Below are 24,755 nucleotides of genomic sequence, written 5' to 3'. Positions count from 1 at the left end.
GACCAAGCTTTGGAACAGAAGGAATCTCTTCAGCATCACTTCCCTTTGGCCCTGCCTGTCTGTCTTTGTTTTTTGCATAAAACTGCTCTGCTCACAATGATGAGATCTGAACACATTTGTTGTCAAGATGCTACTAGAATGAGTCAAACTGCTGTCACAGTGCAAAACACAGACTTAGCCCTTCACTCCTTATCCTGCCTCACTTTTAAGGTGGCCATAGCGCTGAGACAGTTTGGGCTTGGCTTACCATTTTATTTTCCCTTTTAACACCCAGCTGGCCTTTGCAAAGGAAAGGAGGCCAAACATAGTTCTATTCTGCAGGCTTCAAGTTTTATATAAAATCCACACCCCATATTATAACTCAAGTCCTCAACTGTGTCTCCCAACTACAGTGTAAAGTTAGTGGCTGGTCTGCAGGTGGATGTCCCTCCCTTCCAGAGTCCTGTCACATAACAAGTTTTTCAGCAAAACTTACTATGCAAGACTTAAAAACTGTTGCAGGTCTGTCTATTGCAAAAAACTTTCAGAGTCTTTTGGATCCACTGTTTTCTGGTAAATGCATCTGTGAACATTGTGACTGACTCTCCAAGATGCAACAACAGCAGAACTTCCCAATTACACACATCTGCAAGTTCCCATGACACTCTCAGAAGTTTGCAAGTCAAACCACCAGTATTCTGTCAACACAACCACATTATAACCAATTCTACTGAACCACGTATATAGACATATTAAGAGTTATAAGCCAACAGAAACCTCACAAAATCCAAAGTCAACAGAATAATTATCTTCAGCTCTGCAAGAACAGCAAATTCAGAATTTATTTCAGAAGTTTAAATTATTTAAATCGCTGCTCCTGTTACGGTAATCATAGCCAGGATGACAGCTCTTAAACCTAAGGTCAGGCAAGTCCTTGCCTTAATACCACCACCCTGTCACCAGAGGATCATTGTTGTAGAAGCAGAGCTTCCAAACTGCTGCTGAGGGCTCATCATCCATCTCACCTGACAACTTCCCTGTGGTCCTTTCTCAGAAATGAAAAAGGAATCCAGCATTTGCGAATGTGTGGACACACTGGTACAGGCAAGTGAAGAGGCCAGCTGACACCAGAAGGTCACTGAGAAAAGCTACATCAGTACAAATTTAAGTCCAGTTCTAAATTGCCATTGAATCCATAGCTGCAGTTCATTTTGCAAGGCTTCCATTCACACTAATACAGTTACTTGTAGATCAGGCCTTTCTTCCTGATCAGCCTTCTCCTAGTTGTCTGCTTTGTGTCTCTTACTCAAAGTTGTCCAACAACTACAAACTTAATTATGTTACTGTGGTTTATGAGATTACTACAGAGTTATTTACAAGCCACCAGTTAAACCGCAGTCGCTGACCATTTCTCTGTGCTTGGTTCAGGTGCAAAACCACTGTCTTCAACCGCAGCTGATGTGCAGGAGTTAGTTACAGCTACACTTAGTGTGACCTGGGGCTAAGCCCTATGAATCCAGTGTTAAAAGTACTGTCACATGCCGCTACCTATGATGCCACTTTTTTACCGTGTCCACTTACTGTGCATCCATGATTCAGTCTTGGCACCTAATATAAAACCCAAGCACTATATAATGTATGCATTAGAAACAAGTAGTTTCTCAATTTTCTGGCCTAATCGCTCACAATTAACTTTCAAAAATTGCTGAACACCTCTATATGTGAGTGTATTTGTTGAACTCATATTTTACTGCTTAATATAATTTCAAGGACCACTTACAGTGACCTCAGACAGAAAGCTGAGATGAGCTGGAATTTAAAAAGAAAAATTGAGGAAAAAAAAAGACGTATTTGTAAGTTCAACACAGTCCTTTTCCTTTAAGAATGCCTGCAACAGTCAGCATTTTAGCTTAAGAATCAGAATACTGCACAAGTTACTGGTGTGCTCTAATGTAAATAATAATAATAAAAAGCTTTCTTGTTCATCTCAAAACAAAAACTCCCATGCAGTTTTATAGAAAAATTCTTGAAATCAAGTATCCATTCAACTGTGCCATTTTTTAAGCCTCTTGATCATTTAAGCAGAACAAAGTTATATAAAACACAAATTCTCGAGTTCTTTTCAAGTCAGCCCTTTCTCTACCATGTCCCAAATGCCCACCCCAGCTCCAACAACCACAGTCCTATATTTTAGCATTAGAGGAGTTAAGAATCATACATGTCTCTTGAAATGAGGTTTAAAGTTAAGAAAATGTCAACTCAATGATCAGAGCAAAAGTCAGCATGCCCCATTGTAACAAATAGTGAACAGTTCAGAGAAATGTTTTGTTGCAAGCCTTCCTTAAAATTCTGGAAAAAAATGACTATTTTAGTATCTTTTCAAACTCCAGCTGCTAATTGTTCAATGGCTAAAAAAATCCTCTACGAGAAGGAGCACAAAAGTCACCCATATATAAACAAACAAAGTTCAAATCTTCCATTTGCGCCGCCCAGCCTGTTGCCAAAGTACTCCAAGGACCTACTTGAAAAAATGCCATGTAGTTCACTTCCTGATTAAATTCTCCTGTGGCTGAGAATCAAATGATATTTTGTCACTGTATCGCATGACAGTCTCTCTCCAGGGCCCCTTTGGGACTACTTCCTTGAGGATTCCCCTCCCTTGCATTCAGTCTTTCTCCAATCCCTTCTAACAAGGCTAATGAGACAGTAAAAACAAATCTTACTGTCCATCTCTTAAAAAAAATAGATGACACGTGACTAGTTTAATCATGCAGCAAAGCTGATCACGAGTACATAAACACCTCTGAGCAAATCAAGGTCAGAGCTAAAGTAGGTCAACTACGTCTGCCAAGCACCCATCTGGGAGTCAAGACCTCTTTATACAAGCACCACCAGTTTCAGTTACCCCTAGGCAAGAGTCAACTATCTCCAACATACATATGTATTTATTCTAAAAGAAACGCAATTCATAACTTTATGAATCACATCTCAAAACCACTATTTCGCAATGACAGGAACACTGTGGTGTGGTTTCCTTAAGAAGTAATTGAAAAGATACTCATTGTCCCTATGCGTAATGACTGAACCAAAAACAGCTCCAGAAAGGAAATTATCTCCTTCCCTTCACAGCAGTACTCCGTCTCAGAAGTTAACTGTCACAGTATGAACTAGGAAGAAACACAAGAGGATTATTCATCTTCACTCTCTGTATGTCTTCAAGAGGCGTGGAGATGGATGGATGCTCCAGATGCGCACGCACTCCCTGATGGCAGGAGAGCCCTGCTCAGCGGCACAAGGACAGCAAGTGGCCCTGGGGGCGTTTCAAGGTGCACATTGGCAGTTACAAGCAGTTTCTACATCAGAATCTTTATTATTAAATACTTGGCAGGAATCAAAGGGGTCCTGGTGGACAACAGGATGACCATGAGCCAGCACTGTGCCCTTGTGGCCAGGAAGGCCAATGGCATCCTGGGGTGTATTAGAAGGGGGGTGGTTAGTAGATCGAGAGAGGTTCTCCTTCCCCTCTACTCTGCCCTGGTGAGACCACATCTGGAATATTGTGTCCAGTTCTGGGCCCCTCAGTTCCAGAAGGACAGGGAACTGCTGGAGAGGGTCCAGTGTAGGGCAACGAAGATGATTAAGGGAGTGGAGCACCTCCCTTATGAGGAAAGGCTGAGGGAGCTGGGGCTCTTTAGTTTGGAGAAGAGGAGACTGAGGGGGGACCTTATTAATGTTTATAAATATATAAAGGGTGAGTGCCATGAGGATGGAGCCAGGCTCTTCTCAGTGGCAAACAATGATAGGACAAGGGGTAATGGGATCAAGCTGGAACACAAGAGGTTCCACTTAAATATGAGAAAAAACTTCTTCTCAGTGAGGGTGACAGACACTGGAACAGGCTGCCCAGGGGGTTGTGGAGTCTCCTTCTCTGGAGATATTCAAACCCACCTGGACATGTTCCTGTGCGACCTCACCTGGGCGTTCCTGCTCCAGCAGGGAGATTGGACTAGATGATCTTTTGAGGTCCCTTCCAATCCCAAACATATTGTGATACTGTGATATTTGAACTAAAGCAGTGGTATTTTCCTCTTCCTTCAATCTTTAAGGAGCAGGTGTCACAATACTTCATATTTGCCCAATATATTGATACTGTTGTGTTTTAATGACACATTTGTGTGCCCTGAACTCCCTAATATTTGCAAGAACAGCCTGTGCTCCCAGAAGATAAAAAGCCCCATGGCTTCCTCTCACATGCAGATGCATCTCACCATAACCCTCTGGAGCAAAGAAGTGATTTTACAGGGTTTCCATGTCGAGCTCATCCTTTTACCACTGACTCAGCGGCGTGTTCGCCAGCCCCAGCAGCCTGCAATCCACGTCTGAATTCTGGAACTCAGACCCTCAACACAGGCATCCCTGCCTCGCAAAAGGCAGCGGCACAGCCGGCTGCTCAGGTGGCTTGCTGTTCAAATAGCTGCTCCCCATCTTTCCCAAGGAAAAAGTAGCAGGCTGGAGGGAAGCATCCTATGAATTTAAACCAGTCACAAAGCTACAAGATGAATCATCTTGACTTCGGGGAAAAAAAGTCTCCAATAAACAGAAGAAAAACTCCACAGGCACAAAGAACATCTTTCGGCTCTATAAAGTTAATGTAAAGGCAGTTTCTCAATGGATCGATATACTGTCCACATGCACTCCCCTCCTGAAAACAAGTCTGCTCAGCACTAGTGTCTCTGAGAAAAGACAGGATGAGTCACATCTGGCATCACCTCACTGGAGTTTCCCAGACTATCACAGTGGTAATAGAGCCACAGGACAACATTCTGAATTTTGTCTTGTTCATAAAACACTTAGACTTCCAGTTCAAGAGAGGCATTAAATCCCATCTCTCCTTGCTTAAAAGGGGAAGCACTTACAACTTTTACCTCCAGCTATTTTAACAAGAGACTTCTCTGTTGCTCCAAAACTAAGAATAAATGGTAACTAAAATAACTTTCTCTTGCACTGGGAGGCTCAGAACTGGACCCAGGAACGCAGAAGTGTCTCACCAGTGCTCAGTAAAGAGGAAAGATCACTTCCCTGGGCCTGCTGGCAACACCACTCCCAGGGCAACCCGGGAGGCTGTTGCTTTCTTTGCTGCAAGGACGCCGTAGCTGGCTCATGGACGCCCAAGCTGTTTCCCACTGGTCAGCCCCTAGTCTGTACTGGGGCATGGGATTTTCCTCTCCAGGTGCAGAACTTGGCATTTCCTTTTATTGAACTTCATAAGGTTCTCGTGGACCCTTCTCTCTGGCTTGTTGTGATCCCTCTGATTGGTAGCACACCCACATGGTTTATCAGTCACTCCTCTCTGTTTTGTATTATCTGTAAATACAAAGTTTCAGACAGCATGAAAGCAAAAGAGGCTGGTTCTCAAAACAGAACAGATTTAAGAACCCCTCAAAATCCTAGCTCATGTTCAACAAAGCCTGCTAGTTTGCAATCATTACTGAAAGCTTGATCTAGTATAAGCTCCTCATCAGCCATTATTAGACTCTTAGAGCTCCTGTTCTTTGAAGTAAGCTTATGCTGATCCATTCGGATATTTCATTTTGGGCAGCCATCAAAAGGAAACATCACAAGGGAACTAATCAAGGCCTTGTGAAAAGGTGGTGATGCACACTTTTGGAAATCAGTGCTAATATGTTGCTTTTCCCAAAAGAACTGGGCCTGCTTCAATAGGCAAACCTCCAATACGTGTACGCCTTAGGTTTCCAGAAACTGCTTCCACAGGGAAACCAAATGGACGTGCCTTTCCCGAGAGATCAGATTTCAAGAGATTTCTGCAGCACACCCACCAAACACCACTGTTACCTACACAAGAAGCAAGCTATAGCCTCTCTACAGGCTTCTGGAAGCAACACGTACTAGTCCTCACATCAGCAGATACTGAGCAGAACTACATCCACGCTCAACCCCTGAGCTCTGCCACAGCGGCCAGAATGAGAGTAACCACTGCATATGTCTCTACCTAGAGCAGGAACCAGTCAGTTCTGCCTCAGAGCCATGCAAACCTTTTACTGGGTGCCTTATGACATTTTACCGACACACCGGTATCCCCACAGGTACTCTAGGAATTCATTTTCAGATTTCATCTCAAATATTAAAAAAATGGATATTTTAAGGAGGCTTTTACAAAAAAAGTATAGCTGTCATACTAAATCTGTAAGATGACAGCAGATCTCCTACAAAGAAAAATTACACAAATAATTACACCCAGGTATAACTATCAACACAAAATCCACTATCAATTGGGACACTCCTTCATGCCTTTGGATGCCTTATTTCATCAGGTCCTGCTGATCAAAACATCCATTTTGATTTCACTGGAAAAGGATACAACTGAAATGGAATAAAAATTGGTTACCCTGAGAAAACAGCTGCTTGTAGAAAAAGGACGGAGCTCAATATCGTAAATGTTCTGATTATTTACCAAAAAACCAGACCAAAACAAAACCACCAAACCAACTTAAAGACAATGCTACATACATTTTGTTCAGCACAGCATCTCAGAATTTCTGTAGTGTAAGTTCTAGAACAAAATAATTACATTTTACATTTAAAAACAGGGTCCACCAATGTTAAATACTGGTAAAGTAAGTTCACAAAGTCTATGTTAAGCTGCAGTATTTAATATTCATTTATTCGCATCCTTCAGAAGACTCTGTGCATGTGTGGGAAGGAATAAAGTACTATATTTTTAACATTGCGGGGAGAGGACTTAAAACTAATATACAACGGAAACTTCAAGTTCTTTGGGCCAGACATCTCATTCTACTCATTTAACACTAAATTTCATTATTCTGTTAGTCATGACAGACCCACGGTTACAAACAAAACAAAACACCTACTCCCTCAGTCACTGAAATATGAACTTAGTTGTAGTTCTCAAACTAAGCTTCCAAGCCAGGTCCAGCCTCCAATGTGTGAAGGAAGCACTGTTTCATGACCTTGTTTATTGACCCTAAGCCATCCAGGGGATTTTGGGAGGGCTGACAGAGGGAAATCCACCCTACCATGTGGGTAAATCAATAATTGAGCACTGATGTACTGTAAGTAAAAACCTAATCAAAGTTATTGCTGACTTCTTTAGTAGCTTCTGTACTTCCAGTGTGCTTTGATGAGGAAACCTTCAATAAAAACCTCAACAATCCACAAAACAACAACCACCTTCTCAATTGGTTCTGTGAAGTCTCCCAAGTTGTACACATTGCTTCTGATCTGTCAACAAAGTAAGACGTCTTCTCTTGTGCTGCACCGTAGAGTCAACTTCAAAGCAAAGATTTTTAGAAAATCAAAAATTTCTCCTTAAGAGGACTGTACACAACCCGGACTGACATTTCCAGGGCAGGAGAAGCACAGGAAATGACAAGTAGGTGAGCTACTTAAGTCACTCCCCATGTTTACACAAACACTTTACAAACCAGTGCATCTTTAACTCGCAGCTGGGGATGCCAACGTTTTGCACTTGCAGTCCAAAAGATGCAGCTTTTGTTTCAAGATTTAATCCAACTCTTAAATATGTGCACTAGTTTATAGCAGACATATGCTTTAGATACAAGTTTTAAGGATATCTTCACCCTTCAATTAACAAGCTAAGTTTCATACAGTTAAATACACATATTCTAATTTCAAGCGTACAAATACATGTCCCAAAGCCTAAATGTTCATTATAAGTATAGTTATGCCCATTATATGCTCTGGGCAAGCTTAATTTCCTTACTGTAGCTAAGTGAAGCTCCTGTAACCTCAACAATTTTGCAAATATTCTTCTTGCAGTTCATAATCCCCAAAGTTGTCTTTCAATGGCAAGAAAGCAAAATCCACTCACAAGAAGTTCTAAGAAATGTGCCTTCTAAAAGGTATCCATATGACATTCCAGTCTAGCAAACCACTTTCTCATCTACTGTAAAGATAAAAGCTGTATGTCAGACCCCACTCAATATTCATCCAGTCCGACTTCACTGGAACCCATTCTAGGATTTCTTCCTCAAGCTTAGGACTCCTGCTTGTGCTTTAATTTAACTTGCAATAGGATGTCTTGATTTAAAGATTTGAAGTGAGAACAAGCTATAACTCAATCCACTCTTCTCACTGGCCAAGCACTATTTTAGTACTCCATTCGTCACTCTAGCTTCCAATCACCAAATCTTTCCGTGCTTTTGTCAGGTTTTCATTTTCTTCTCCCCTCCTCATACTGGAGCATTGTAGGCATCAAACTAGACAATACATTCAAGCTCTGGCATGACTAATACTACCCAAGTAACACTTCCTCACTTGACTTTTAAATGTTATCTATTCAGGGATGTTAGCCATTTTTCAGTTTAATAGGCTAAACCACTACACACTTCTTTTAGTGTCTGAAGTGCATTTATTAAGGTGACAAACCCAGTTCCTGCATTCTACTTTGGGCTGTTGCACTATTACTATGACAAACACAAATGCATTTGGTATGTGTGAGACCTTTCATTCAGAGATCTATTAACAAAAAAACCCTACAACTGAAGAGTTTATATCTTCAGGGAACAACGCACAGAAACAAAAGGACAACAAGGAGTGTAGACACAGGTGGTTGTATTTATACTTTATATTTTCATTCCCATATTTTGAACACTCTCTGTGGTCCTGCTCGGTTCCATCTCTGGCTGAAGCAGCCACCCCTGCTCCCAGCGCCCTGATGACCTGGCAAAGAAACCTCGACAGGCTGTCGGTTCCCCTTGGATCCTTGGGAAAAGCCGATATTCTCAGCCTGCCGGCACCAAGCTAGGGCACTCCTAGGCTGCCTCTCTACTGCTGCTCCTAGCACACATACCCCTGACACTTTCATTTTTCCCCATTGGTTTCTTAAAAGCTCTTTTTGACCTGACTTTACAGAAAATCAGCTGTCAAACACATATGCATCACATCCATATGAACATCAATATTTCTTCCTTCAGATTCACTGAGTACTCTCTGAGAGACTCAACTTCATTTTTGTTCTCCCACTGGTTTTGGCATCACAGCCTTTTGTTAAGTATAGTAGATAGAGTAGATAGTCTGCAAAAAAAATAAAGGCTGCAGAAGAACAAACAATGATGGCATAGCTACTGTATGTGTTAACAAAGTTTATGTGTGGAAATGCATACATTTACAACTTAGAATTATTCACAAACTTCCAGTTTTAAGAACATAACCCCTCCCCACACAAACTCATGCAAATAGCCTCAGCTACTTGTCTCTGCACCTGGAGCCCCTTTGATATATGTGGAGCAACAATAAACACCAATATAAATAAGCTCAGCAGTTTGCTTTCCTAAAGTCACTCTATTTGCCAGTTAAATCAAAATCAAACTAGTGAAAACTGAGACACTGCAACAAATATAGCACTTACATGTTTTCTGTAAAATATGCAAAGACACAACCGCCAAAAAAGATACACATGCCATTTTCAGTCTTGTTCAATGCTTCAGAAATAATAACCTCCCCCATCCCTGAAATCCTGTTTTTTAAATGAGCGATCTGCTGCTAGCACTGAGAAAGGCATTTCAGAATGATGACAGCTCATACTGTGGCATTATCTGATACTCCGCTCTTGAGACAGATTCACAGAAAGCAGTTAGGAACTGCAGCACTAGTGAAGACTGACAAGTAGGGCAAGTTCCCAGCACCACCTGGGCCAGCACTAATATTGATACCATGCATGATAAGCAGAATTGCTATGGCCAAAAACTACCTGTTGAGCTGCCCAGCCAACAGCAGTGCCCCGGGACAAGGCAAGCAGGACTGCAGGACAGCTTCTTCCTGCCTCACCTCGTACTTTCACCTGTTTCAAGTGACTGTGAAACCAAAATGACAATTAAAAGAAGTCCTTCAGCAGGACATTAAAAGTGAAGTTAGATGTGTCATCATCATACCATATACTGAACGCATAAGGGACATTGTCTTGGCTGCTTCTGCCACAGCACTAAATACTTTTTATGTTGCCTTCTCTCTTACTTGGACAAACTGGAATTTCTGTGCAATGTGACACATCTCCAAGGTGAGCTCCAAATACCCTACACTGTGCTCTTCACTAAGGCCAGCATCTAGGAAATGTTTGCTTCTCAGGCTTTGTACATCACAGCATTCACAGTAAGATTGGATGAAGCAAATCAAGTGACAATTTAGGGAGAAACCATGCAGAATATTTCCTGTCTTTAACATTCATGTCCAGAGTGATAATTACCTCAGTAACAGCTATATGGCTCAGAAAAAGTCATATCTGTGTATAGCTCAGGATAAGCACCTCACAGCAAAGTTCCGCAGACCAGCTGATATAACATCTTAGTGCCATCAAAGGGATGGCTTCTCTTTTTTCTTTCTCCCTTTTTTCTTCTCTTCCTTGTCACCCTTCCCCCAGATTTCCCTTCCAGGGCTCTAGCACAGGCTTTATACAGTCCCCAGAGCTTGCCTGTACAGTGTGTTGAATCAATCTGCTCATCGGGATGAATAATAATAACTCGATAGAAAGCACAGTCTTCTGGGGGTTAGCAAGCTCCATCGTCTTACTGAAAGGTCAGATGATATCCAGAAGCAGCACAAAGCAAGAAGTGAGACATGAGGGGAAGGGGCAGAACTGTCCCTTTCAACGGCAGTGAGTGGTTAAAACATCCCTGGCACATCCCATAACTCCACTTTCAGATTATTCACAGAATCCAGCAGGATTCATTTTCAACATGCGAATCCCCGCATGGTTTGAGCAAGGCAAGGTGTGCTGAAACCCTTCTACCGATCCACACCTGCACTGTGACATTTGCTCTGCTCAGGAGTTTGTTCTTTGGTGAAGAACAAGTTATGAATTTATGGGCACAATAGAAGAGTATTTCCACCCACTCTGTATTCATTGTTTCAGTGGGAGTATAGGCTGTATATTTTTGAGAAAGTCCTAGGGCAATAGGAAAGCCCTTTACAGAAATGGCTGAGGAAACATCTTTCTTTCTTTTGTGTGTCTATAGATTAATGCTGATGCTGAACCACCAAATTTCCAAGCCTTTGACATTCAGCTGCCAGAAATACATCTGGATGCAAGCCTCAGACTTGCATTTTTCCACAAAGGTTTTAAATATACGATTTCTAATTTAAATCAACAGTCAACTTTGAATTTGTACTTTTACATTCCAACTGAAACTGAAAAAGTGTCTTAAAATTGCTGCAGTATTTACAACAGACTCATATCACCAAATCAAGACAATCCTTAATAAAGGCAGAGTAATGATCAGGGAACACCAGCAATACACTTAATAGGGTCCTTATACTATGCAGACATCATATGACTGTTATCAAAGAAAGAAAGAAGATACAGCAAGTGGTGAAGAACAGTGTGTCATCCACGGGGGAAAAACAATAAAATAACCAAAAAACATCCTGCCAACACAAAACACGGGCAAAACAGAAAGAAAACTTGCACAGAAAAATAAAACCCAAACCAAAACACAGCCACATACACCACAAAAGGACTCTTGGAAAAAACAGAAGGCTGCATTTTTAGTATTTTTTTTTAATGATTGCTTTTGCTTGGATCAAAGATCCACCCATGCAACAATCCCCTTTCTCTCCAAATGAAGAGGGGATACAACACAGAGCAAAGGGACATCTGACTAACAGTTGCAAGCAGAAGTTCTTCCAACCCATTGTTTGATTCCAAAAGAGAACATTCCACGACCTACGCAGTCCGATCCCAAAGGAGCCAGGAAGGATCAACAGACATTTCACATTCCTCCACAAAAAAGTTTAAGTAGGTTTAGATGATCTTATTTCCGCAAGTAGCAGGCTTGTGCCAAATATTAATAATGCAGTCCCTTAGTTACCACTTACAAATGCTCATAATTATTTACAGCTCCTGAACAGTACGGAGGATGACTTGGATATCACCCAACAAGTCCACAGCAATTTAATTTATTAGAAAATGGAAAACTTTCCAGTTTTACTCAGTAGAATAAGACAGGCAGTGACTTCTGTATAAGGAACAATCAAGTAAGCTAGTACTACAAAATCATCAAATATCATGGGGACATCACATAAAGCTTGCTTGAAAGACTGAAAACAACACAGTTCTTCACACATGAGGTGACAGGCAATGGAAGCTCTTTGCCAAATAACAGGAAGGCTGGAATTTCATGTGTTTTCCAGAGAAAGGTAGGACCAGTTCATGGAAAGGAATTCTGCAGAGGGTTACCACAACGTATGGCTTGCAAAGTCCCCGAGCTGAAAACAACTGTGGGCCAGTGTTAGGGAATGGGCTGCCTTAGCTTACTGAATTATTTTGTATACTGCGTCTTTTAGAACTTGTTTAGGAACTAGTTATATAGAATTCACTCAGCATAAGAAGTAAGTTTGCTTAGACTGCAAGCTGTGAACTTCTGAACTTTCTGCTTCACCAAGCAAAAAAGGCCTCAGAATGCTTCAAGCTACTAGATAAAGGGAGCTGTGTCCCTGGAGATAAGAAAAGGAACAGAACAGCATCTAACAGAAGAGAAACAGAAGAACGTTCCGGCTATTGCCAGGGACTTTCTCCAACATCCCAGCTGCAGGTGCAACATAGCAACTGACAGACAGCACCTGGATTGACATTTGGGCTGGACAGTGAGAGACAAACAACTACCTGCAGAGACAATAAACAGCCCGGCTGACAAAAATTAAGAGGTCCAATAAAGAATGGAGAGATCCCAGACTCTAATTTTACAGTTGCCCCAAACTGACACGCAAGGGGTGGAAAGCTCAGATAGTCAGGGTATAACTGCATCAAGTTATCTTTATTTGAGATACCTCTTCAGGAGGCACCTGGCGGGAACTGCTTTATGCTGTACCTTGCAAATAAATGATTTATTTAAAAATAATTTCTGTAATCCATGCCTGAGTCTCTCCACCGGGAAACTTAGTGAAAAGAAACTTCCTAAAGAGCCAATATGAGAGGAACCAGGCTGGCTCCAATCCAGCTCTTTGCCAAGCACCACTCTAGGCAGGACTCTACCAGAACTGGGTTTTCGGTATGGCACACCATTGTCACTCTTACCTTCTCAAAGTATCAGGAAAATAATATTATCTCAAAAAAAACCTTCTAGGTTACCTCTGGTTTAAGTCCACTAACCTGCAGTTATCACCATAACATCACTGAACACCAGAGGGAAGATTTAAATGTAGTACACATCACACTTTTAGCAAGGCAAATGTAAAAGCTTCGCTTATCAGAAAAAATATAGAAACCAAGATTTAGATGTTAGGTATCTGCCTTCATAAGTGGAATTTCAAAGCCGGTTTAGACAACTAAATTCCTATGCCGTGCCCAGAAACAACAGCACTGAGCAGGGAACCATGTACAAGTCAGTAGGCACAAACCACCCAAAACAAACACGCAGAACCGCAGTCCCACGCCTCCTCCTGTGAAGCACTTCAGCTAATACACACAACCCTGCACCCACCTAACTCTTGCCTACAGTATAAAATTAAATTTCAAATAATCAAATAGAGCTCATCACAAGTCTCTTTTAAAGAAGTCAAAGTAGCCAGCAAAGTATGAAAACGGATACTGATAACACATGGGGAAAATCCCAACCAAACATGCTTGGAAGAGAACAGAAAAGAATCACATGTGGCAGAGGATCGTATACTAATCACTATATATATTTCCAGCTTTTTTTCAGAGTCCTGTTTTTCTGTGATGTTCACTTGAGAACATGATCTAGAGTCTCATACGCTATTTTGCCCTGACTTTACTAGAGAAATACATACCCTTTTCATACGTGTTTTTGCTTCAGTTACCCACCCGGCGCTCAAACTGAAGGGTTTTTCAAGGATACCTGCTAAAGCCCTTCAGTTCTCTTCAAGGGTCCTGTCTCCTCTCCCATATGTGTTTAATTTATTCTTTGTCCCTAGAGATACAAACTTAAGTTTATGTTCAATAAATTCTGAAGTAACTGACTCAACAGAAAATATTTACCTTGAGTAACTTAACTGACAAATATAAATGCCCTTTCATTATCTTCATGTTAAATCACTACATCTTTGTTTTCCTGAATATGAGTATCAGCTCCTTAGGTTTCTTTCCTTGTTTTGCCTCCATCAGGTATCAGTGTTTGAAATTTTGTTCTTATACAAGTCATTGGTATCAAAACTTGATACTTTAATTTCAAAATAGAGAAGTGTTATATTTTGTTCCCTTTAATTAGTAAGATTACAGACCAAAGGCAAAGGATTGCTTTGCTTTTTAGTATTGCTGAACAAAACTTTTAGGTATTACACTTTACCTGTGCCTTACGGAATAACAATATAAGAATCCCCAGCAGTACTTTAATCATTTAACTTTTAAGATGTTTCGAAGAAAGGCTGCAAGAGTCTATAGATGGTTCCCTCCTCTCTGCTACCAGTCTCTGTCCCTCCTTCACAGCCTGGTTAAAGCTGTGTGTCCTTCAGCTTCCTTCTAGTCAAACACATAGCAGCACAGAGAGAAGTACCTAAGTTTTATCTTAATATTGATACCAGACTCATTCAGATTTGTTCCCTTGTACGATCATGTATCTTAAACTCCTCTGCACTAGGAGGCAACTTCATCTACTATTTTATACAACACAGTGATAATGCTGTAATTCAGGACAAAGTTTATTTCAGAAAGATATTGTGGATGAACTGACACATTGCAAAACCCTATTACCCTCCTCTTATCTTTTCTGTTTCAAAGCTTAGTTCCTCTTGTCCCAAACTTCCAACTTTTCTAGTCTGAATTGGAACAGGACACCTATCTGCTACTAAACCTCATTTCATTTTCTCCTATCAGGTAACCTCATCAGGTCATAAAATGAAGGATTAATTCAGTGAATTGTTTTTCCCTCCTTTCACTAGGTTTAGTTGCATTTGTTTGATGTCCCACTGTTAGGCTGTGTTTGCAAAGCACAGTTCATTCCCTGAACTGTTTAGTTTTCTATAAACACTTCATGAAGTCCATGAAAGGATTAAAGTTGTGATGTAATTAACATCATTCATAGATCGAGCTACCTTTCAATCCAGCTTGATATCCTTGATCACCAAGCAAAAAATAACCATTTGTACATTTCTCTGTAACAATGCATTGGGAACCAACAATCAGTATCAACATCCTATCCCCTGTCCCTTCACACACTTGTATATTAAGTGTGGATCCTGATTCCAGCTGGGACAGAGTTAATTTTCTTCCTAGTAGCTGGTAAAGTACTGTGGTTTGGATTTCATATGGGAATTATGTCGGTAACACACTGATATTTTATTATAGTTGTTGTTAAGTTGTGCTTATACTAAGTCAAGGACTTTTCAGGTTCCCATGCCCTGCCAGAGAGGTGGTGCACAAGAAGCTGGGAGGGGACACAGCCAGGGCAGCTGACCTCAACTGGCCAAAGGGGTATTCCATACCATATGACATGTTCAGTATGTAAACTGGGAGAATCACTTCACAGGGACAGGCTGGGCATTGGTCAGTGGGTGGCGAGCAATTGCATTGTGCATCACTTGTTCTGTATATTCTTTTATCATTGTTACTATTATCACTTTCTCTTTCTGTCCTATTAAACTGTCTTTATCTTAACCCACGAGTTTTACTTCTTTTATTTTTCCTCCTCTCCCCCGTCCCACTGGGTGATGGTGAACAAATGACTGTGCAGTGTATAGCTGCCTGCAAGGTTAAACCACAACAGTTCTTTTCCCTTATCCAAGACCATCTACATCATGCCCCGATCTCACGTTTTCCAATACATCCCAATTAATCACCACCACTTTTCCTGTCTTTTGATATATTCACACAGATATAATTCCCTTAGTCAATGGGCCATCCCTTTAAAATGGCCATTGAGTTAATTTAGTCCATGACTTTGGGCCCCATCTGTCACAATAGCCCTTCAGAGCACGAGAGACTGTGTGGTGTTGGGTTGTTACACACTGAAGCCAGTTCTGGTTCCATCACTACTGTGTTTGTCCAGATCTATGATTGCTGTACTTTGCTTCATTTTCATCAAAATTCATTTTTTATTAATCTGGGTCACTCTTACTCTAATACCATTGATATGGCATATAAAAAACAAGCAGCAATGACATATAGTATTATGTAGCAATTACCATCATGCAATTCAAATCATTGGCTATTCACACCCAAAAGCAAATCCTCTTGAGGTCCACAATGGACCTCTCCATCCTTCCACATCACCCACCAAGTACACCCAGGTCCTTGAGTAAAAGCAATCCCATGGATGGGTTGCCTTTGCCCGAGACACGAATAACACAGACTGTCTTCCGCAGCATAATTTTTTATATGGACTACAGAGACTTTATCCTTTTGTACCATATGTAGAAGTTATGATTGGGCAGGGCCAGATCCCCTCCAGTTAGCTAACCAGGTGGCCTTTGCTAAATGTGTATCCTGATGTTTGAATGTCCCACCACCCATTACTTTCTAGGCAGTTTTTGACAATCCATTTTACCATTCAGTTTTCCCAGAGGCTGGTGGATGAGAGGAGATGTGATATACCCACTCAATGTCATGCTCTTTGACCCTGGTGTCTATTAAGTTGTTTCAGAAATGAGTCCCGTTGTCTGACCCAGTTCCTTCTGGGGTGCCATGTCATCAAAGGACTTTGCTTCTCTAGGCCCAGGGTAGCGTTCCAGGCAGTGGCACAGGGAATAGGATATGTTTCCAGCCATTCAGTGTTTGCTTCGACCACTATAAGCACATATTGCTTGCACTGGCTGGTTTGTTGGAGTGTGACAGAATCTGTCTGCCAGGCCTCCCCATATTTGTATTTCAGCTCTCATCCTCCATACTACAGAGGCTTTAACCACTTGGCTTGCTTGACTGCAGCATGTTTCACATTCACGGATAACCTGTGCAATAGTGTTCATGATCAACTCCACTCCTCCATCACAAACCTCATCTATATGTTGCATCTCCTTCTTGATGGCCTGAGGTATCATGGACCCACTAAGCTATAAATAATTCACCTGTCAGTCCAGATCCACCTGGGCCACTTGAATCTCAGCAGCCTGACCCTTCTGCTGGTTGTTTTCATGTTCTTCAGCAGCAGTTTTCATGTTCTCTTGGGTACATGATGTACTCTTAAAATCAGGTTCTTTCTGGCAAGATACTGCTGCCTGGGTAATGTGGCAGCCCAGATGCGTTTGCCTCTGTGCTGCCAGTTGTTCTGCTTCCATTGCTGTAACCAGTAATGTTACCATATCAGAAACCAATATTAGACTGTTCAGCAACCCAGCTCCCAGAGGTGATAAACACCACTGCAGGTGATATCTGCTGCAAGTAAGGATTTATATAACACTACCATGAGAACAAATAAAACAACATTGTGACCAGCGACTATTAAACTAATGTAATGCATACTTATAACAAACATAACATGCTCTGGTCAGATCTGTTGTTATCTCAATCCTTTGAGCCCCACGTTAGGTGCCATAAAGCACTGTTGTGGTGTAACCTGGCAGGCAACTAAACACCACACAGCCGTTCTGTGATTCGCTCATTCACTCCCAGTGAGACGGGGAGAGAATCAGAAAAAAATGGTAAAACTCATGTGTTGAGATAAAGAGAGTTTAATAGGATAAATAGGGAAAGCAAAAATAACAATAATGATAAAAGAATGTACAAAACAAGTGATTCCCAATGCAACTGCTCATCACCCCACTGACCGATGCCCATCCCACCCCTGAACAGCAATTCCACCAGTTTATATACGGAGTTAAGACACCACACGGTATGGAATATCCCTCTGGCCAGTTGGGGTCAGCTGCCCTGGCTGTGTCCCCTCCCAGCTTCTTGTGCACCTCCTCTCTGGCAAAGCATGGGAACCTGAAAAGTCCTTGACTTAGTATAAGCACAACTTAGCAACAACTATAATAAAACATCAGTGTGTTACCAACATAAGTCCCATATGAAATCCAAACCACAGTACTTTACCAGCTACTAGGAAGAAAATTAAGTCTATCCCAGCCAGAATCAAGACTGTGATATACAGATACGTGACTGTTGGCAGCTAGTTAGAAATGGCATATATATTTCTTAAGTAAGATGTTACCAAACCACATAGGCTGTTGGGAGTGATAACAAAACAGATCAACCTGTACTGCTTGGCTCTCTCATCAGTTAGAGTCTCTTCTCCATCCTATAATCTATACAGATCTAGATCTAGACTAGTGTAACATCAAGGACAAATCCAAGTGGAAATTGCCAAAAACAATGCTACTGACTAAGCCTTGCTTAGATCACAAACAGCAAATGCATGAATCAGTAAGCTAGTTGATTTAATATGGGGCTGTGTGGATTTTTACAATGCAGCACAGACCTCTCTTTGGGAGATTCACAAGACAGAATCCTTACACTTTTTTTAGTTAGATGAGAAGCTGCAAATCTAAACATTTAACCCTTTGTAACCAAGTATGACTGCAAGAACTGTTAACCTCCTAGCTTCATCTTTCATCTGTGTGCTCCCATATAGCACTGGCACTTATCTAAACCCACAGTGAACCCCCAGATCTAAGATCCAAAATACAGGGTGTTTCAAAAAAATGGACCCAATTCCAGAGATATAGCAATTTCAAATCAGGTCCACCTTGCTGAAACATCCTGTAGATTAAAGCTAATCCTGCCAAAAATGGCTTTTTTTAAAGCTGCAAGTCTGAGTGGTTCACAGTAAGATGATTCAGGGATTCAAACAAGTACTAGCATTGTACAAAGGAAATGAAAGAGTTGATGAGCTCAACAGTGTACACATAACTCACCTAGCAAACACAGACCTGAACATTCAAACACACAGGTTAACTTCTATAGGGTTATTATCGTAGGAATAAGCCTACACAGCCTCCAGTGTAACAGAAGTATTCAAGAAACAGTCTGAAAAGTGGTATTTTGTTTGTGACTTGCCACTTTGAATAAATTTACTCCTTTTATAGAAGGTTCTTTTATTAATATCGACACCCAAGTTAAAACAAGTCTATCTCCAATACACAGGAGCACAGTCAAGAAAGAACCTGTATGAATGCTATTCAATATCCAGGTAAATTAGGTTTAAGAAACATTGTTCTGTACTAGAATGGCACATACAACCTTCAAAATATAATTGTACTGAGATGACTGATGTTTACAGATTGAAAAGTAGGAATGTGAGAACTCTGAAGATAAGCAGAACACAACAATACAGGGAGGCAGCAGGAACTGACCACTCCTTTGCGGAGTGGAAGACAATGACAAGCTCACATGTGGGAACGATTCCGATGAGTACGCTTTTGGAAGGATGCGTGGAAAATACAGAACTACACCATAAAGAATGATTGAAGAGCAACTTGAATGCTCTTGCCAAATAAAGACAGCCAGATTACATCATAGGGAGGAGTTAAAGAGGATATGCTGTGTTTGAAGGTGGAAAATATGGTAGTTCACTACAACATGCAATTAAATTCGCTAGAAAGGGAAAATGAAGTTAGCTGTGTTTATCCCTAATGTTTCTTCTTTAAGTAGAAACCTTCTGGCCCATCAAGGTTCTTCCCTGTGTTGGAAGGCCAGGGAAGTTGCTTTTTCCACTTCCTGAAATCCACTTGCCAGCAGCTTCTCCAAAGCTGAGAACTTGTACCAATATTTTTCTTTGACCTGGTTGCCAACACAGCATCGTTCCAAAACAAACCAAGCACTCACATAACTGAGACAAAAGGATAACAAAAAGCCACATACAGGTTACGTTTCAGGGGGAAATGTATGTGTAAATAAAGTCAGAGACCAGTTACCAGGTTTTCCAGAGTCACCAAAAAAAAAAAAAATCAGCAGAAAAATGGAAAAATAGGTTTCATTGACAGGAAAGAGACACCAGTATTTTCCCAGGTTTGTCAGGGGACACCATCATTCCAGTATATTTAGGGCTCCAGGGAACTAGCAATCCACAGAAATATCCTAAAACCAGAAGACAAGTCAGATGACTCAGAAAATATCTGGTTTAAAAAATAAGAAGTATGCATCTGAAAGCTGTGCCAAAGGAAGTAGATTACAGAGGTTTTACAGCACACCATGAATGAATCTGTGGAGGCTTAACTACTTGCCTGAGCAAATCTTCTTCTAAAAGGCACATTAGTTCTGCCTAAAAAGCACCTGGAACTCTCCTGGACTAACTTGAGCATTTAAAGAAACCTCAAAAGTCTTGTAAGGTTGGATAATGATCAGTTCACCTAGAGACAGAAGATCATCATCATCAATATACTACAATGCCAATTTGGTCTCTACTGAGATACCAATATGCACTTTTTCCTCACTTTTTTGTTGCATGGAGGATTTTTTTTCTTGCTTCTGAGATGTGCAATTATTTGGTCCTTACTAGTGTTCACATGCTCTAGAAAAAAAAAGACGTCATTAATTCATTTTAAGTAGAAGGCACAGGTCCTCAGATTCTGCTGACTTAAACATTTCCTTCCTTTCCATTTATATTCTAAATCAAGTTCAAAAGTTTTAGTAAATCTTTTTAAAAAGTGTACATTATAGCCATACAGAAAACACATTTTCACGTCACTGAACACAAGGACAACTCTTCTGAACAGCTATTTGATAAGAACATCAAGAACAAACTAAGGTGCCAACATTTCTCTAAAGGGAAACCTTAGTAGGTTTTGACGAGTTTTGCTTTCAGAAAACAAGACTATGTAGACAAACTGACAATGAGATGTACGCCAAGACAGAGAATCATTCCTAAACAGCGATTCAAGAGATGTTTGGGGGTTTTTTAAGCAGACAGCTCCCCTCCCCAAAAGAGAGCAGAGGTGTGCACGATTAGTGAACTGAAGTCCAAACCATGTTTTGTCTTGGTGGAATAGAAAATCTTCTTGCTTTTAGTCTCCTTCCTATATTTCATTTCCTCCAGATTTCCTGGCAAGTGTAACTGCAGCCAGTGCTGGGGCTCTGCCATTTTTAGGTAAATTATCAGTTTGACAACAACTTGGATGTGTAAGTATCCAGCTCTGGTAAAGTCAAGTGATCGCGGTGAATGAACTCCTGAGAGATTTGCGTATCTGACACACTTCTGTATTTGTTCATTTGGAAACCCTGAAGCACAAGGGCCAATAAGGTAAAAGGCAATGGAGTCGGAGGTCTAGCTGAGTAACTCTTACTTGTTATGAAAAAACATTTTTAAAACGGCATCACAAAATAATGAAAAGCTTCATTGTGTAGCTTCAGAGATGAAAGTAAAAAGTTGTTTATTTTTCTGGCTTCTGGGTATCAATATCAAAACCAGATTTTTTTTTTCTTTTCGATTTTTAATAGAGATTTATGAAACGCAGCTTGATCCAGAGATGTTCTGCCATAAATCCTCTTCCTCCCCATTAAGGTTGTCACTGTATAACATATATAAAACAGCATTCTTCACATTTATTGCCTACCACAGCTCTCCTTCAGGACTACTCATTTCAAGAACTGTGCTGTTTCCTAACCTACAAGACGACAAACATTTGTGAAGCCACAAGGTGTATGTTATCAGTGCACTGAGTCATCTCAAATCAGCCTCCAGGGTTTAAAGAAGTTACACTTGAGCCACAGAAGATGCCCCAGTCCCGCACCTTTGCCCAAGCACATATCTCACCACAGGGGGACAGGACACATGGATGGAAACGGTTGGCCAGGAATGAGCTGGAGTGTTGATGGGGCTACTTTGTCCACAGCAATCCAGCCCAAACAATCATTGAAACTACTGTTGAAGCACATCCAAATTTCAATGAATGTTGCAAAGGATTCAGGACAAACCGCTGGGCACCAAAATCAGATAATTCTTTTTGGTCATGGTTTGTTTGCTTTTCATCCTGTCCAAATACCTGAGCACAGCCCTGTTGAGACTGCCCGGAACAGTGGCATTTCCCACACCAGTCCTGGAAAGTCTCCAAAAATTCATCAGACAGACTAGAGCTCTTGGGAGGAACATTTATAGAAAAGACAGCCAGAAAACTCGCATGGTGGCACTACCTGTATAAAATGGTTAAAATTTGCTCTGAGCTGGTAAGCTGATGATCTCTACCAGGAACGGGAACATAGAAATACCAGGTTCTGCAACAGTCAACTGCTGTAATGTTTTCCTCTATTTTTTCCCCTCATCATCTTATTCTTGATGACAACAGCACTAGATTAAGATTAATAAAGAGCTACTCCAGCTAAGAAAATAAAGCAGGCATTTGCTATGGAAGAGTCTCATGGTCAAATCAGATAAATTAGCACAGGAATTACTTCATTCAACAAATAATGCCAGCTACAGTAATTGAGAACTCATTATTGCCAGCTGGGACATTTTAAACAGACTGAACTAGATTTTTAAATGTTGTATTAGGGAAATACCCATCTTCCTTCAGACTGTTCCCAGGCCAGAGAAGCTGATCAAGTTGCATACATCTCAGGTTGAGGTGGGCAGGGAAAGGAATTATATAAAAGCCCTAGAATTTCTAAGAGAGGTGAAACAGAAAATTCTAGTAAAAACCCAAACTAGCATAAACTTATTGCTCTTATTTCTCTCTTCCTGTTAAAACCAGAAAAATCCAATTACTGGCCTTGTATTTCTAAAATAAATAAATAAACGAACCAAAACTTTTAGAACTTCCAGAATTCAGACCCAAACTTCGTATCAGGCATTTGACGACATTTTGAAGAGATTATTCTTTAACAATTGGAGAGAACTTCCAGCAACTGTAATGTTTTTATGTGACAAGTCCCTTTAAGAAATCACTGAACTGACTTGACAGGTTTCTAAAATAAACGGTAATACTCAGTGGTTAGTCTGGTCATTGCAGCAAAAGTGTATTCTCAAATAAGAGAAACAGGATAAATTCTAAAAAAATAAAGAGAAACTACATTGTTTATAGTAAAAAAACCTTCCAAGCTAATGCATAACTTCTCTTCACACATGATTTTTCACTAAAAATGGCATTGTGAGAACAAACGGCTGTAACAGACAGCAGTTAAAATTTCGTAATTTCACATAAGATCACTAGAAATTAAATACTATGTAAGAACTGTTAATTGAAATGAGAGTGTACATGTGCATTTTTACAGCATCTAACATGACAAAACTTCACTTGGATTTTAAAAATTAAGGTGATGAAGACTTTTCAAAACTTAAAGCCACAGCTAAGTGGGTATAGATTAAAACTACAGTATATTGTTACTCTAGGACAGCAAGTTTGCCTAATGTTCTGAGGCTTTATCAGATAATTTAGGTAAAAAGAAATATAGATACCAGAACCTTCTAAAGTCAAACTTCAGTAAGTTTCTGGATTTATGAATTCGGGCCATATACTGAGCACAACACAGAAATATTCTTAAGTATGTTGACAGCACAGTGTTAACACTGTCTTTTTTCCTTAACTCAGGGAATACATTTAATCTATAACAAGCCAATTTGTAAACACAAATTCAAAGATTACATGAAATGGCTTGGCAACGAAACATATTGCGAAAGGGAACAAAGGAATAAATAGGTGTCCTCTTCCTCAGTCAACAATTCTAGAACTGCAAACTGGAAAACCCAGCCCAGCCAAGACAAGGTCAGAAAACACATTCTAACATAAACCTCAAAGACTAACCTCTGATTTCTTTCTTTTTCGATGTGTCCTGGGCCCCAGAATTTATCCCTGAAAAATGACAAAACCATTCAAGTCTGTGCGCAAAATAAATACTATTTTTAAAGGTTAGATGAAAACTAATATGCTGGGAGCCAACTTGCAGCATAAAGCCCAAATCTCACAGGTATTTAAAATACAATTATCAGAGATCCTTGAGCGAAGGGTAGAAATAAAAGTAGAACACAAACCAAAGCCATTTTGCTGTCACTCTCAACGCAACCACAATGCAGACATACAACATAAAGGGTAGAAGTTTCACTACTTTGTAATATGTAGTTTTTGCTTCAAATTGGAATAGAAGTCCTAAATTTTGTAATGCTTCCAGGAAAATCCATAGATAACAGAGAGAAATCCATTCATAACAATTAAAGGGAAAAAAAAAAGTCAACCAAACCAATTCAAGGAAACTATAAAACGAACAGTTTTAGATAGAAAAAACATTCTTAAAAAAAAAAAAAAGGTAAAAATAAAAGTATATTAGTTTTATTTTCTCCTGTTTTTTTTCTAGGAAGTAACTTTACCATCTCACCTCACTCCATTAATATTCTGCAGTACAGCATTATTTAGCAATTTCTACCAAAGTCTTTCTGATTTTTGTCCTCTTTTTCAGACAAACTAGAAAAGGCAAAGCCACTTTAAGGCAGTTTCTGAGACCAAAAGAACTTCAGATCAAGAATAATAATTATTTCTGAGTTCTCCAATAGTCTTATTTCATTCTCACTCCAAAAACTACATCAACCCCAAATGGGTAAGACTAACTTCAGAGTCTTCCGAGTAGTCTTGTATCAAGACCACATCCAATCTTCAAAATACAGGCTTTCCATTAACTTATTTTTAGCTGACACAGAAAGGAACTAAGTCAAATGGCTGAAATTGCATAAGCCTATATGACTTGCTATAAAATGCCTTCCTATTAAAGTGATTGGAGAGACACGATGCCAATGTACACTGCTCAAGAACTGCCAAACATCCTTCCCAGGGTGAAGATGTATTTCCATCCCAGCCACGCCAAGGAAGGACTGTTAAGGATTTAGTGATACATTTGCTACTTCATTCACACAAGGCGCCACTAAGTCCCCTGGTGCCTGTGGAAAATAAAGCCTACTAGCAATTGC

At 40.4% G+C, this 24,755-nt stretch overlaps 1 protein-coding gene across 5 annotated transcripts in view; it reads right to left on the bottom strand.

The window, feature by feature from the left end:
* Positions 1-24,755, bottom strand: part of BMAL1 (basic helix-loop-helix ARNT like 1) — a 55,829-nt gene that overhangs the window by 26,370 nt on the left and 4,704 nt on the right. The window lies entirely within an intron of this gene.

The sequence above is a fragment of the Nesoenas mayeri genome (genome assembly GCF_963082525.1).
Source record: "Nesoenas mayeri genome assembly, chromosome: 5".
Classification (NCBI taxonomy): domain Eukaryota; kingdom Metazoa; phylum Chordata; class Aves; order Columbiformes; family Columbidae; genus Nesoenas; species Nesoenas mayeri.
The sequence above is the reverse complement of the archived record's forward strand: the minus strand, read 5'-3'. Positions and strand labels throughout refer to the sequence as shown.